Source organism: Tauraco erythrolophus, chromosome 9 (genome assembly GCF_009769465.1).
Source record: "Tauraco erythrolophus isolate bTauEry1 chromosome 9, bTauEry1.pri, whole genome shotgun sequence".
NCBI lineage: Eukaryota > Metazoa > Chordata > Aves > Musophagiformes > Musophagidae > Tauraco > Tauraco erythrolophus.
Window position 1 is genome coordinate 11,783,398 of NC_141473.1, and position 16,528 is coordinate 11,799,925.

Consider the following 16,528-nt stretch of genomic DNA (forward strand, 5'->3'; position numbering starts at 1 on the left):
GGGAGGGAGCGGCGAAGACACCGCGGCACCGCGCCGAGCCCGGGCAGGGAATCCCGGCCCTCGCCACCGGGCATTTATATGAATGGCAGGCCGGGCCCTGACGACACTGCCCATATAAGGGGAGTGACGCGCCCGCCTTCCAAACATGGGCATCCCCCGCCCCGCGCCGCCCGGCGCGCCGCCCCCTGGCGGGGGATGCCCTCCCTCCCTCCGCCCCCCCTTCCCCCCCGGCAGCGGGCGGCGAACGCGGCCGCGCAGGCAGCGTTAGTCAGGCTCGGAGGCAGAGGAAGCTGAAAAACGCCGCAAAAATTCTCCAGTCATCGGCCTGGGGCATCATCGCTCCCCTCCCCAGTCGGCGGGGAGAGCCAGGAAACGTGCCGGGGCGGGGGGAAGAGGAGGGAGGGGAGGAAGGGCAGCTCTGGGACGGGGTTCTCACACCGGGTTGCAAAGGGGGTTTTCAGTTCCTCTTATTCCCCTCACGCCCAGCAAAGCCTGAGCAGAGGCAGGCCCGCCTGCTCCCGCCTGCGAGGTCACGGCTGCTCAGGTGATGGGAGCCGCCTGCTCCTAAACCCCCTGGGAAAGAGCTGGATCCCCCACCAGTTTGCATCAAGGTGGCTCTGGTAACCGAGTGAGAAGCTTGGACTGCCTGGGGAAAATCCCCGAGGACGTGGTTACCTGGCCCAAGGTTTACAGCCTGGCAGCAAAGGAGGAAACAAGGAATCAACAGCTTGGGATGAAGCAAGATGTGCCATTTCTCCAGAATTAATGAATGCTATGGGAGGGTGGGGGGTGGTGGTCAGGGATGGAAGGGCCACCTGTAACAGAAAAATTGCTGTCATGGCTGTTTTGGGGGGTCTTATGTCCCTTTCCTTGTGGCAAGCTTCTGGGCTGCAAGACCGTGCCTCGAGGACCCGCAAGGCTTACGCTACAGACCTCGGGCTGCGCCCGTGTCCAGGGGTCACAACACTAAGGTGCAGAGGAATTAGGAAATTTGGCACTTGCCCTTTCCTTGTAGGTAAGTTTTGCGAAGCGACCGAAAAGAGAAGTGGAAATCCTTGGGAGAAGTTAGACAAAAGGATGAGCTCCAGCCACGTTGGTTACAGCCCAGGCAGATTACAGTGGAGCTCTGGAAGAGCAGGGTGTCATTTATTCTGATGGTGCCCCGAAAGTATGTTCACCTCAACAGCAGGCAGGAAGTTCCATCCCTGCCTCGAATTGCCTGTGGCTGAAACAGAGAAGCGTGCAGGAGGCTGTGTGAGGAAAACGTTCAAGCTGATTGAAAGAATAGCAGCTACTGGTTTCGATGCACCTCCTCCTCTTCCTCTTTCGAACCCCCTGCAGCCCCCGGCTCACTCCTCCTAACCCGATCCCCCTCACTCCCCTCCTCTGAGTCAGTCAGGGTATGAGACGGAACAAAAATAGAAATAGCTTGTGGGTAGGGGCAGATGTTCATGGAGCATCTTAGCATGGGGGTTGTCTTCACCTGGCCACTGCTGTCACTGCAGCCTGGCTCCTACCCTTCTTCTGTGCTCACCCTGGGATGCAGCTGGGCATCGCCGGAGCCACGTGGCGTGGCTGGGCTAGACATCCCCATGTGCTCGTGTGGTCCCTGCCAGAACCAGACCCCCACTGTGAGAATCATTGCCACAGGCGTGCCCAAACCCTTCACATCATCCCACGGGCAGGCCAGTTCCTCCTGGAATTGGGAATCCGGCACGGGCAGGGGTGCAGTGACTTATTCCCGCTCACACAGGAAACCTCCGGCACCGCCTGAGCACAACCTGCCTTTCCTGCCTCCTGGCCCCCAGCTTCAGGAGCCGCTGCTTCCTCTGTGAGCAGCAGCCTGGCTCCCTGAGGACTCGGCCCCCAGTAACAGCCCAGCGGGCGAACTGGTCCCAGTGCGGCACAGCGAGGGGAAGAGGGGCAGATGGTGGCGTGCTCCTGCCTCCCGGGAGGAAGGAGGGGGCCAGCGCAGTCACACGAGAGCATCATTTCCTCTCCGGAAACCCGAGTGAAATGCGGAGGGGTGGGAAAGAGAGCTTTTCCCCCCGCCTCCGCTCCTCCTGGCTGAAGCTCTAGTCTGAAGGAGGGGGCAAATCCTCCCAGCCAGAAAATAAGCTCTCTGGGGAACACCTGAAGTTTGGCCCGTACTGGCGGTGGGGTGTATATCACCAGACCTGACCTGCCGCTGACCTTCCTCCTTTTACACACCTAATGCTGAGCATCTAAACAACTGCCTTGCAGTAGATTACAGCTCTGCTTTTGTTTCTTAATGGAGTGAGTCATGACCACCTTTTTATTAGAAGAAAATAACAAGGCTAACAGCAGCAGCACCAGTGCTTCCTCCGCTGCAGGGTACTGGACGCGGAGCGTCCCTGACTTCTCTGCCCACCAGTGAAATGACTCGGTTGTACTTGGAAATAGATGAGCAATCGGGGCTCATGCTGCCAGGGCTGTGGGATGGACACAGAGGCTTTTCCCTGCTGGAGCCGCTCCTGCTTTTTTCAGGGAGTCCCAGTCAGCAGGGAGAAAGGGGCTCGATTCCTGTAAATGGAGGTGGTTGAGTAACTTCAACCACCCTCTGCTTTAGGTAGGAAACTCCCCTCCTCCCTGCAGCACTTTACATCATTCCCACTTTTGTTCTGCTGCATCTTTCTGCTCCTCCTCCCGCTTCCCCTCCATAATCTCTCAGTCTCTTTTGTCCTTTGTCTCGGACTTTTATCGGGGCTTTCAGATCAGCTGGTCCTTTCCTCCTCTTCCAGGCTGTATTTCCCCTAACCCAGCTCATTCTTCCCTTCTCCCCTCCCCACCTCCTCTTAGCTCTTTGTTTCTGCCTGTTCTCCATGCTGCAAAGGTAAACTCCCTCGCTGCAGCTGGGGAGAGGTGGCCCCAGCTCCTGGGGGGCACACCCAGACCCTCATCCCAAGTAAAAGCTCCCAGGGGACAGCATCCATGGGGTAGCATCCAGTAGGCATTGCTCAAGAGCAAAATGCTGCCTTTTGGAGAGAATAAAACTCAAAAAGGAGCTTTAAAAAGGGGCTTAGGTGAATAAATGAATGCCATTTCTTCAGAAGCAAAAGAGACAGGATCAGCCAAGTTTCTAGGGCTTGAGTTGCTGGAGCTGAGACAAGGGATGCCCTGTGCTGGGTGCTACCAGTACGCTTGTCACATCAAAGAGTTAACCCTAAACCTCAGCAAGACCAAAGGTGAGAGAAAGCCAGGGAGCTCTCTCTGCTGGAAAGAAAACTGAGGAGAAGGTGGATCAAGGGTCACACAGGAGATCAGCCAGGAAGGTGGTATAGAGAGTAAACTGAATGCCGTGGAGTCCTAGTCTGAGGCTTGAGCTGCATCATATCCCTGCTAGGGCACAATCCTGAACCTCTGGTCGGTTGTGAAATGCAATGAATTCCTCAGACGAACAAAGCATAGCACAAGGCAGCAGAGAAGATGGTTTGGCATTTCTTTAATGTTATTAAGTTTTCCATAACATCAGTTTCTAAATTTGGAGCGGCTGATGTCAAAACACTTACAGTGCGAGCAGTGAGATAAGTTTGTGCCGGTAAATGGAGAGCTGGAAGACAGGTTAATTTATATCCAGGGCTAAGGCCAGCCCAGCAGTGACAATAGGAGATCGTCAAGCTGAAACCTCGTTGGTGTCATGACTTGGTGGCTCTTGATAAAGTCTAACAGGACAGATCAGATCATGGACTAACACAGCCTGGTTGTGAATTTGTCTCAACAGAATAACCCATTGTCAAAAGCTGATTCTAGAGGGTGAAATGCACTATCAGACACAGACTCTGCAGCACGACAACCACCCCCCTTACTTTATGGCCCCGTAGATATTATTTCATGTTAAACTGGATTCCGCCTCCCCCCTGAAAACTAATGCAAGGATAAGCAAGGATAGTAACTGCTTGGGCGTTTTCAATAAAAAAGAGTTCAGATGTTTTCCACTTTAAATCTACATTCTCTAACAAATTCACAGTCATAAGTGACTATTCTCAAAGAATTAGAAAAAAATGCATGCCACAACCTATAGAATTAGGAAGAACCAGCTGAATTTCAGTTTATTGTGGCCCCAGTGTCTCTCGGACCTGGTTTATACTCCCAGCTCTGCTGCTGTAGAACAGAATTAAGCTAAATGGTGCGTTGTCTCGAATGGGAGTTGTCTGTGCTCAGCACTTCAGAAAATCAGGCTGAAAGGGAATCTCAGACCTACGTCTGATTTTTACCTGACTCATGCCTACGTGACTCCACTGACTGCTGCAAGCTGCTGTCAACAGCCGCTGTCAGGAGTGAAAGAGGAATAAACCAAATCTCCAATCTCCTTTTAGAAGCCACTGTTCTTTCTGTTCCACTAGCTGATAACTTACTCAAGCAATTGACAAGCAATTTTTAAAATGAGGACTCCAGCTATCCGCACAATCAAGTTGCAATTTCTCCCCTTGCCCGACATGGCCCAGATGTTGATGGAGTGCCATATTGATGGAGTGCTTGGGAGAGCCAGTTATGAATGTAAAGGACCCGTCTTCTCATTTGCAACCACGTACTATCCCTGGGGTATCTGCAGCAATTGCTTACATGGGGAAATGATTTGTGTAGTTAGCTGCCTTTAATGTGAGACAAAGCCCTTTTGTTCTTTTATCAACTTGCCAGTTCTCATTTGTTCTTTCCTCTTCCTGCCGCTGTTTCCCCGCACGCATTTCTTGCCCACTCGTCCTGTCTCTTCCCTTTTCCTGGATGTACTTCCCAGGAACCTGCTCCTCTTCCCCACTGGCAGATCTCCCCCCACTAACAGCCATCGTCAGCCTGGCTGGGTTTCACCCACATCTCCTGGCTATTCCTGCCCATCGGTACTCGACCAGCCTCTCATGCTGCCAATCCTGGTACTTGTGTGTGGTTGCTGCTTCTTTAGACTGTTGGGAGCCATCAAATGCCGTAAGATATTCTTACACGTGTGGCTTAATTGACTGTGAGGACGAGCAAGTCTTGGAGAAACGCTGGTTACTTTGGTCCAGATCTTTCGGAAACAAATCTTATCATCCCTGAATCTGATTCCCTCCGCCTTGGTCTTTCTGACTGACTCATTTCTTAAGCACCAGATTGTAGCCTGGAGGGTATAATCACATAAATATAAGCCACTGCACAGTGCGTGTTACTATGCCCACTCCATTGAGAATAAGTACAGCTCCTGGGTACAGAAATGACTTCTTAAGCTCAAAATGGAGCAACTCATGCTTTTAGCTGAGAATGTTTTGGAGTCATTTCAGTGGGCTACACAGATATAAGCAAAGAAAATAAACACATTCAGTAAAACCCATTACACCTCTGTTTTCTATAGCATTGCCAGTAGCAGTTATAAACCTCACCTCACAGCCCCTGCTTGTTCTTAGGGGTCCTCAGGCACAGCACAGGCAGGGCAACCGGCGGGTCATGGTGTGGACTACAAAGTCCATATCTTACTCTAGTACAAGCATGGCATCGCACCTCCATGCCTGAAAAGCTCTTTATCCCACCTTTGCAAAGAGAAAACAAACAAAAAATAGATCTAGGCTTTGGTCTACCCTCTGGATATCACCCTAGGCTGTATTTCTGGACGGTATTTGGGTCTGCTGCAGGGTATCTAGAAGGCAGCTGCAGTGCTGGCCGGTGGGGAAAGAGGAAGCAGCTGGAGCTGGTGGGCTGGGGGGCCTTGGTGACAGCAGCCTGCGAACATGCCCCCAGAGCTGCGAAGAGGAAGGAGATAAACCAGACCTCCTCTTTCACGGAGGGTAACATAAGGGGTAATGGGCTTAAAGCGGAGGAAGGTCCATCTGCTGTGGGTGGAGGGAAGATTCTAGGTGGCAGAGTGCCGGCACTGGGGCTGCTCACCGCGGCAGGCTGCGGTTCTCCACTGCTGAGGGCTCCAAGAATAGGCTGAGCAAAAGTCTGTCCAGAAAGACTTACACAGAATCGATCCTGCCCTGGGGTACGGGTGGGCTGGGTGACCTTTTGAGGAGTCGTCCTAAAAGTTCTTGTTTTATGGGCTAGTGTGGATCACGTTCAGGCACACAAGTCTGTGACTTGGTGACTATGCTAAAATCTATTAAATGACAAAGTAACCTGAATTAATAACTTGATTAATTTCTTACATGTCACTTTTACCCAGTGCCCTTTGTGCTGAAGCCACTCTATGGTTCCTCCAAGTGTTGTCTCCCACCTCTGACATCTAAATCATCCAGAGAAGAAAAAAATAATCTGAATTAAGTTGCTGTTTTTTTTTTTTCCCAAAACAAACCTAGTGAAATAAACTTGTAGAAGAGTAGAAATAATTTACACCTTTTATGTTCATTTCTTCTAGGCTCCTTCTTACTTAACCCCATTTAAACTTTGTATCAGCTTATGACATCTGGTGAAAGTACACTACAGCTTATTAAAATTTAAAGCTGTTACTCCAAGGGAAAACACTGAAAGCTCTTTTATGGATTAGCCAAGTCGGCAGGATGTGGCTTCGACTTTGTATCCTTTTGATGGCATAGCCCACTTGAGCATCTATATAAAATAAAACTCCACCATCACTTTCAGCCTGTTACAGTTTTCGTTCTGTGCACCAAATGGTTTCATGCCAGTAGGACTATATTCCACCCCTGTATTTCACAGGCAAAGTAAGAGAGTATTATACACTAACTCCGTAAAATACACAACTATATTTAAGCTGAAGTAAATGTGGAAGCAAATACTAGCAAAAATGCTGTTTATTTAAAAACAGGAGAGTTAAAAAAAGTTGGATGATACTGCCATGCATTTGCTCACCATTGTCCTGTAGGAAGGATATGATCTGAGACTAGCAGGACCTGAACGATGGTTTGTCCTGGTGTTACCAAACACACAGCTGAACCAGTGCAGTGCCTTGGCTTCTCTTAAGCCAACTTTGTATTGGAAACTCTTCCCAATACAGCGCTGCTGCTTATAGTATGAGTCTTTGCCACAGTTTCCTACTGGCAGAAAAGAGCCTGTGGGGTAACAGAGCTGATTTCCTCTGCAGATACGGCCAACGGCCTATTGCACAGGAACTGCCTCGCTGCTTGGTTTGTGAACTGCACCCCCAGCAAGCCCTTGTAGGTACAGACAAAGTCATCTTTTATTTAGCTTCTGTTCCTGGGAAAGGGTGGCATTCTCTGTGAAAGAGGCTGTATATGGCTGTAGATGTATATGAGCCCTATATGGGCTTACTTTCAAATGAGCTCCTCCAGATGATGCTCTGGCTTACACAAGTGCAGACAGGCCTTGGGTCCCCATCCCTTTAGTCCCTCGACTTCAAGTGTATTTAATCTCACTGCCTATGACTTCCTCCCCAAGGGCTTGGGGGCCGGGAAGAGGCTGGTGTATCAAATTTAAAAGGGGGATTTCCAGGTTTATTAAGAATCTCTTGCTTAATTAAATAAATAAATAAATATCAAAGCCAGGTCCTTCCCCTAGCTCTTCCTATGTTCCTTCTGGGAAATTCCCCTTCTGACAGGGACTGCTCATGGTGAAGGATCTCTAGGGCTACCTTATATAGCCCGTGGCTACCAGTAGTCCCATCCAACAGTCCTAATGAAGTGAGTAACAGCCAGTCCTCCAGAGCAGGAGGAAAATGCTAACCCTATAAACTGCTGCTCACTCCATCCCTCCTGCACTCAGAGGGTTCTGCTTTGCTTTTCTTTGCTAGGTTACCCGCAGAAAGGTCCCAGCTGAGCCAGAAGTCATCATGCTGGAGGGGCTGGATCATCCTGCACCATCCCTTTCTCCAGCTCCAGGGTGGGGAGCATAACCTCTGGCTGAAGATCAGCACGGGGTCAACACATTTCACACCATGGCAGATGTTTACTGCGTGAATGTGTGCTGGGGGCCTTTGAAAACATGGCTTTCGGGCTGTGAGCTTTGGCAGACTTTATTATTCAAGAACTGTAAGCAGAGACTTCAGTCATACAGCATCATGCTGCTCTCTGCCTACATGCAGGAAAATCTCGAAACCCAAGAGAAGAAAGCGTGCATCAGTACAAACCCACCATCCCATCAACGCGCAATGAAGAGGGCATTCAGGCTGGTCTGGAAGCATCTGTGTAGGAAGAAATCAACTCACAGGGAAAAAGGGGTGGGAAGGAAACAGGGCTGAGCTGGGAAACAATTTGTCACTTGCCAGAACGTTTGTCCAGTATTGCTCGTGGTGACACTGGAAGCGCAGTTTGGGAGGGAGTGGAGTGGTGACCCTCTGTGATGATGCTCAGCTTCAGTTCCCACCACCCTTCTCCCTCCAGGAGCATGGTACAGATGTGCATATCCCCTTTCCTGCATCCCTGGGACCTCTTGGAATCCCTCCAGAGGCAGTGCTCTGGGAAGCAGTGCTGCAGTGGGAATGTGGCTGAAGGGGCAGCTTCCAGGTCGTCACTAGTAGTGACTACCTTACCAGTGCTACTTTGGGAATCGGGACATCTGACACATATTCCACTGGCTGAATCACTGACAGTTTTCGGTTGTTTACAATACATCTCTTGCCTACCAGGAAAGGGAAAAAATATTTGTTTGGACTGATTGGGAAAGATGTTGGGCACCTGAACTCATGGGGCTTAGAGACACACGAAACAGCTTTGCTTTTAGAAACTGTTCCACCAAGGGAGGTCAGTCCTAGAGAAACTGGTCACTTTGCAGCCATGGTATTCCTGTTGTACCACTTGATCCTACAGACAAGAGGCTACTGAAGCGGCTGCTCCTTTTTTTCATCCTAGCAACCCCAGGAACTGACTATTCATGAAGAACAGGATGAGCTGGAGATGCGTGCACATGAGCAGGGCTACGACCTTATTGGCATCACGGAGACGTGGTGGGACGACTCCTATGACTGGAGTGTCAACATGGAGGGGTATAAGCTTTTTAGAAAGGACAGGAAGGGGAGACGAGGAGGGGGTGTTGCTCTCTATGTCAGCAACCGGCTGGAATGCGTGGAGCTTCGCCTGGGGTCGGAGGAGGAGCTGACAGAGAGCTTATGGGTCAAGATTAGAGGACAGAGACGGATAGGGGATGTTACGGTAGGGGTCTGTTACAGGCCACCTGGCCAGGAGGACAGAGCAGATGAGGCGCTTTATAGCCAGATAGGAGCAGCCTCGCGGTCACAAGCCCTGGTCCTCATGGGGGACTTCAACCACCCTGACATCTGTTGGAGAGACAATACAGCAGGGCACAGGCAGTCCAGGAGGTTCCTGGAATGCGTGGATGACAACTTCCTCCTGCAGATGATAGAGGAGCCGACAAGGAGGGGTGCCATGCTCGACCTTGTGCTCACCAACAGGGAGGGACTGGTGGGTGAGGTGAAACTTAAGGACAGCCTTGGCTGCAGTGACCACGACACAGTGGAGTTCAAGATCCATGGGGCAGCAAGGAAACCATTCAGCAAGCTCTGTACCCTAGACTTCAAGAAGGCGGACTTCGGCCTCTTGAAGCACCTGATGGGCAAAGTGCCGTGGGAGGTGGTCCTGGAGGGACAAGGGGCCCAGGAAAGTTGGTCCACATTCAAGGAGCACCTTCTCCAAGCTCAGCAGAGGTGCATCCCGACGAAGAACAAGTCGGGCAAAAAGACCAGGAGGCCGGCGTGGATGAGCAAGGAGCTCCTGAACCAACTGAAAATGAAGAGGTTAGCCTACAGAGGGTGGAAGCGGAGACAGATAGCCTGGGAGGAATACAGAGAAGCTGTAAGAGTGACCAGGGATCAAGTGAGGAAGGCTAAAGCCCTGAAGGAATTGAATTTGGCAAGGGATATAAAAAGCAACAAGAAATGCTTCTATAGGTATGTAGGGGACAAAAGGAAGTCCAAAGAGAATGTAGGCCCCCTCCGGAAGGATACTGGTGCTCTAGTTACCCGGGACATAGAGAAGGCTGAGGTACTTAATGAATTTTTTGCCTCAGTCTTCAATGGTAAAGCCTCTTGTCTTAACACCCAAGCTGTGGAAAGAACTAGCAGGGACTGTGAGGATGAACCACCGCCCACTGTACTTGAAGACCAGGTTCGAGAACATCTGAGGAACTTGAAGGTGCACAAGTCCATGGGACCTGATGAGATCCATCTGCGGGTCCTGAAGGAACTGGCGGATGAAGTTGCCAAGCCACTGGCTATTGTATTCGAGAAGTCGTGGCGGTCTGGCGAGGTCCCCGATGACTGGAAGAGAGGGAACATAACCCCCATTTTTAAAAAGGGGAACAAGGAGGACCCGGGCAACTACAGACCGGTCAGCCTCACCTCTGTGCCTGGCAAGGTCATGGAGCAGATTCTCCTGGGAACCATGCTAAGGCACATGGAGAGCAAGGAGGTGGTGGGTGACAGCCAACATGGCTTCACCAAAGGCAGATCGTGCCTGACCAACTTGGTGGCCTTTTACGATGGGGTGACAGCATCGGTGGACAAGGGTCGACCAATGGATGTCATCTACCTGGACTTGTGCAAAGCTTTTGACACTGTCCCGCACGACATTCTTCTCTCTAAATTAGAGAGTCATGGGTTTGATGGATGGACCACTCGGTGGATAAGGAATTGGCTCAATGGCCGCACTCAGAGAGTAGTGGTCAACGGCTCAATGTCCAAGTGGAGACCGGTCACGAGTGGCGTCCCTCAGGGGTCCGTGTTGGGCCCGGCCCTCTTCAACATCTTTGTCGGTGACGTGGACAGTGGCATGGAGTGCACCCTCAGCAAGTTCGCCGATGACACCAAGCTGTGTGGTGCCGTTGACACGCTGGAAGGGAGGGATGCCATCCAGAGGGACCTTGACAGGCTGGAGAGGTGGGCCCGTACCAACCTCATGAAGTTTAACCAGGCCAAATGCAAGGTCCTACATCTGGGTCGTGGCAATCCCAGGCATAAATACAGACTGGGTGGTGATTGGATCGAGAGCAGCCCTGAGGAGAAGGACTTGGGAGTACTGGTGGACGAGAAGCTCAATATGAGCCGGCAATGTGCTCTTGCGGCCCAGAAGGCCAACCGCGTCCTGGGCTGCATCAAGAGGAGTGTGGCCAGCAGGTCGAGGGAGGTGATTCTCCCCCTCTACTCTGCCCTTGTGAGACCTCACTTGGAGTACTGCGTCCAGTTCTGGAGCCCCCAACATAAGAAGGACATGGACCAGTTGGAGAGGGTCCAGAGGAGGGCCACGAAGATGATAAGAGGGCTGGAGCACCTTTCCTATGAGGACAGGCTGAAAGAGTTGGGGCTCTTCAGCCTGGAGAAGAGGAGGCTCCGGGGTGACCTTATAGCGGTCTTCCAGTACCTCAAGGGGGCCTACAGGAAAGATGGGGAGAGGCTGTTCAGGAGGGCCAGTTATGATAGGACAAGGGGTAATGGTTTTAAAATAGAGGGAGGTAGGTTCAGGTTGGATATTAGGAAAAAATTTTTTACTATGAGAGTGGTAGAACACTGGAACAGGTTGCCCAGAGAGGTGGTGGATGCTCCATCCCTGGAGACGTTCAAGGCCAGGTTGGACAAGGCCCTGAGCAACCTGATCTAGCTGGAGATATCCCTGTTCCTTGCAGGGGGGTTGGACTAGATGACCTTCGAAGGTCCCTTCCAGCCCTAACCATTCTATGATTCTATGATTCTAACAACTAAAGCTTTTCCAGGAATACAGCACATTTGTGATACTCTTAGCCTACTCCCGGGACTGTGCCTGGCACCACACGGAGCAAGAAACACATGGTGCGACCCCTCTGAACACAAACCTCCAGAGGCAGGGAGAGAAGGCAGGCAGGGACGTGGAAGGGACGGAGCTTCCCAGGGGTTCCCTCCGTCCACTCCTTTCTCGTGGTGGGAACGCAAAGGGATGGGAAAGTTGTAGCCACAAAAATGCAGCAGCAGGATGAGACGGGCCTGGAGAGTGACAGCTCAGCACATATTTCCCATTTGGTGGCACCATGTGGTGACTCTACCTTGTCACAAGGTGAGTGTGACAAGACTGCCCGTGTACTTTCTACTGATGTGTTTTAAGAGAGGAGAAACCACCCTCACTGCAGTGGGGAGACCACAGGGGAGCTATTTGCACATTTTGGCAATGCCTCAACGTCATTTCCAAAGGCAGGTTAAATATCTGTTCCTCTTTCCCACCACCTGCCCAAGCCCTCTCCTCAAGGTGGGCTGGAGCTGCACACAGCTCCTTGCACGGGCCATGAGCAGAGATATGAGTCTTCCCTGCCTAGGGCAGACCTACAATAAGTTTGGGTCAGGAAAGACGTTTCACTGTGGGATTTTACTCTGGTTGATACACTTACACTGTCATTTCCAGAGGGCTCATCTTGACCAGCTCACACTTTGGACCTTCTTTGCCATTTCCATGCTGCAGCTTTAAGCCCAGAGAGATGAAACAGTGTGTCTACTGAGTGCTGGCCCTCCACCCTGATGGGGTAGGTAGGTCTATTTTAAGATAATACCCAGGTTGTAAAAAAAAATTAAAATAAATGTTTTATTTACCAGGTGAGGTAGATGTGTCTGCTTCTGCTGCTCTTGCTGCGGGGACAGAAACCTGCAAGAGGGAGTTGGTGCAGATATCGGGGGCAATCACTCCCCACAAGGAGCAGCAGGTGAGCATCTTTCTCTCATTTAACACTCACCTTCACATCATTTAGATCAGGCCCCAGGAGCTGGTGCCGGAAGGTGTTTTGAGGCTCAGCCTCCTCCCTACAGCCTTATTCCTTAACAAGAGGGCATTGTCCCTGGCTTCGGGAAGCCTGGCCTCATGATGCTGGGCAGGACAAAGGCTCGATTTACCCTGTGAAAGAGCTGGAAATCAGGAAGGGGCTGGAGGCAGCCAAAGCCTGCTCTCCCCGTCTGAGACACTTGGGATGTTGATGCAGTGGGGTGATCAGCTTCGGGCACAAACCAGCAGGGCTTGGGGCTGCTGCCTTCAGCAGGAAGCCCCCTGGGACAGTGTGGAAGTGGGAGGTGTCAAGGCCTTATTGCTCCCATCCTCTCCATTTCCCATGACATAAATCAAGAAGAGAAGTGCTTTAGATACTCCACAGCCAGACATGAACATACTCATCTCGTGTTTCACTTAACATTTAAGTTCAAGTCTCCTGCGTTGCACATCCACTCTAGTGCACAGGAGGAACAATGGGGCCTGATGTTTGGAAAAGCCACCTGTGATCCTCCAGCCCTTTGATGCTGGCAATGCCTGTTACAGAGGACAATGTACAGCGTGTTGTTCTTTCCAAATGGTTTTTGCACTCCAAAAGAGTCCAGAAATTCCTGCCCACCACTGTGCAGCAAGAAAACCAATAAAGGAATTGCAGGAGATATTCAAATATCCCTCTGAATGCAGGTGAGGATCTGCAGAGAGAAGGAGGAAGGATCCAACGCCCAAAGCTGTCAGATAACCTGTGACCAAATACAAGACTCTCTCTCCCAGGACAAGTTGTTTCAGTCAGTGACAGCAGCAAGACTCTTTGACTGCCCTCCTGGATGGTGGAAAGGACCCCTTGTTCCACCACCTCTGAGTTAAAAGAGCTGAAAAGGGTTGAAATTAAGAATATAAGGGGAAAAAAATGTGGCATTGTCTGGGGGAAGGTGGGAATATGGAGCCACAGAGAACTTTGTACATCTCACAGAGGGAGGAGCTCAAGCAGGCAGTGATGGGGACCACACAGGCATCTGACCTGGAATGAAACTTGAAACTCTTGTCACAAATACCTTTCTCCAGCCATAAATGAGGCAGTGTTCTAGCTCACCAGATGATGACTTGGGCAGATTGATCCTGACGTCCTCAGGGGCTGCCGTATCTAGACACAAGCACACAGACACATAAAAAACCTCCCACAATCAAACAAACCCCCCTCCCCCAAACCCCAAAGCACTTAATTGGGTCCAGGATTTAGCACCCACCATTTTTGATAGTGGGCAATGTTACCCATTTATACAGCTTCTATTTTCTGCAGATCCAGTGCTTGTGTAGAAGCTATTTCTCCAGTCCAGTCACGACTGACGGGATCATTACAATACATATTTATTGCTGTGTATTGTAGCTGTCAGCCTAAATTCTATCATTCTGGACATCCTGGGACAAGCTACAGTGAGTGTCTGTCACGTTGGCTACTGTGCAGATGTGGACCCGGGAAGCAGGAGGGGATGTGACATGCTGAGCTCAGTGCAGGAGGAGGTGGCTACACAGCCAGAAATAAACCTTGTCTTGTGGTGGACACTCATTAAAAACTTTGCTGCAAATGATTCCCTTGCTTCCAGGCAGTTCAGGTACCCATGTCAGCTGGATACGTTAGAGACAAGCCAGAGGAGTGACTGACATGGGTTTTGACCCTGACATTTGGGCTTACAAGACAGTATGAGTGCATTGCTGCCACATTAAATACCATCCCATTAATTCTCCCGTGAGCACAGGTCAGTGGGAGACGAAGCCCATCAGCAAGCAGCAATTGCATTGATATTTCCTCGCTGTTAAATGCTAATAACTCCAGCTTGTGACTTCAGCCTCATTACCACACTGCAAGAACATCCAGAGAGCGGAATTCTCTCTTACAGCTCCTTAAACATTTTTCTTCTCTTTTTATGTCAGAGCTCAAGAAAGGATACAGAAATAGAGACAAATCTGATGTCAGGTTTAGATTTTGGTTACAGCAGGCTTCTGTCTACATGATTAATTGCAAGGCTGTTTTAGCTGAAAAGTGCATTGCAAAGAATTTGTAAACCCAACTGTAATTAAACTCACATTGAGGCATTTTCTTTTGCTATCACACATAAGGGCTGGATTGCATCTGTACAGCAAGCTGTCAGCCAGCTTATTCTGCAGAACTAAAAAAGATGCTTTTGCTGTGGATTCCTGCGGGCCTGATTTATAAAAGTTTCCTCCTAACAATGCAATCCCAGCTTGATGAGCTACATAATGCCTATTCCTGAAAAGGGATTTTCTATTTCTGTTTCTTCTTCCAGCAGGGGATTCCCTCTTAATTAGCTGCAGAAGAAAAATTGCAACAGAATCAGAGGCAGAGAAGGAGGAGAGTGTGGAGGTCAATTCTTTCAAGTCAGAAGGGTTATTTCTCACCAGTTGCTGGAGAATATTTTGTCCATCACTTCTCAGGAGAAAATAAGTTGCAATCCTATAGAAAACTTTGCAGGATTACTAGAATTTGAACTTGAAATGCCCTCGTGCATCTGGCCAGCTTCCACTGGATGCAGCGAATGGGACCAGCACAAGAAGGCAGCGATGGGAAACAAAAGTCAAACAAGTTCATGTGAGAAATGAGACTCACATTTTTAGCAGCGAGGATGATTAACCACTGGAACAAACTACCAAAGGAAGTGGTGGAGCTTCCCTCTCTTGATGTCTTCAAATCAAAAAATGCTTTAGTCAAGTAGGAGTTACAGGGTTTGGCTCAGGAATCGCTGTATCAGATTGTCACATCTTAAAAATGATGAAACTGCGTATGTGATGTGAAGATGCAAGGATCACATGGCTGTCCCGTGCTCAGACACACTGGCTGAAGCTTATTAGCAACTTGCTGTACTGTAGCTACAAGTCAGTCATGTTTGTCGTAGTTCAGACCGGCCCTTTTATCGCTGTGAAATGAGTAGGCAGGAGGAGCACATCCTTTAATGGGTGAGCAGGTGTGCTTTCCTGCAAAAGCAGCTATTTTACAGCTAAAAGTCTTTAAAAGTTGACGAGGACATCCTCCTGTGTGCTTGCAGCACCAGCCCTAAACTAAATCAATATTTTAAAGATGAACTCATAACGTGCCATCAAAGCAACTGATATTTGCATCAGCAAGTGAAAAAAATGTGTACAGGAACAGATAGCTTTTGCACTGAATCCACACAAAGATCAAAGTGCTTACAGAAGGGAAATAGAGAAGGAAAAAGATGCCATCCTGCAGAGAGAGAAGGGGGAGCAGAGCTGCCTGGTGTGACAGGGTGTGGGACTGGAGGCAGGGGTCCCACAGCTCCTGATCCCCAGGACAAGGTCTGCACCAAGTAGCGCAGGGCAGGGGGACAGTGTCGCTTGCCCTCTGAGCTGACCTCCCCAGCTCTCATGGTGGGAATGGTGGTCCTTGAAGCCACCACACAGTCAGGATCCACCTCACTATGTCCACTGTCATCTCAAAGGACGAGGCTCACACGCAGCTGACCCAATAGGCTTGAAAAAACATTTCCGGCCTCAGTGTGTCTGAACGATGGAGGATTTGTCCTTGGTGAGTCCTTGTCGGTGTGGTTCCCCTTGCTCTGCTGGGGCTCTGCAGCCCAGGGGCCCGAACACAAGGAGTGCAGCTCAGATCCTCAGGCAACACAAAAAACTGGGAAGAAAGTTGAATATTTATATCTGTTGTGGCTACAGCGCACTCGAGACTAGAGGGTGTTAAAACAGCCTCTGAAGAACAGCTCTGCTTCTTCACTCAGACCAAGGACCACCTTCCCTTATGGGAAGGTCATGCTCTTCAACTTCTCTTCACTTCTCTTGCATCTGGTGTGAAGAGCATTCAAATGCAAGAGTACATCAGCATGCTGCCTGCCCGCAGGCAGAGAGGTCAC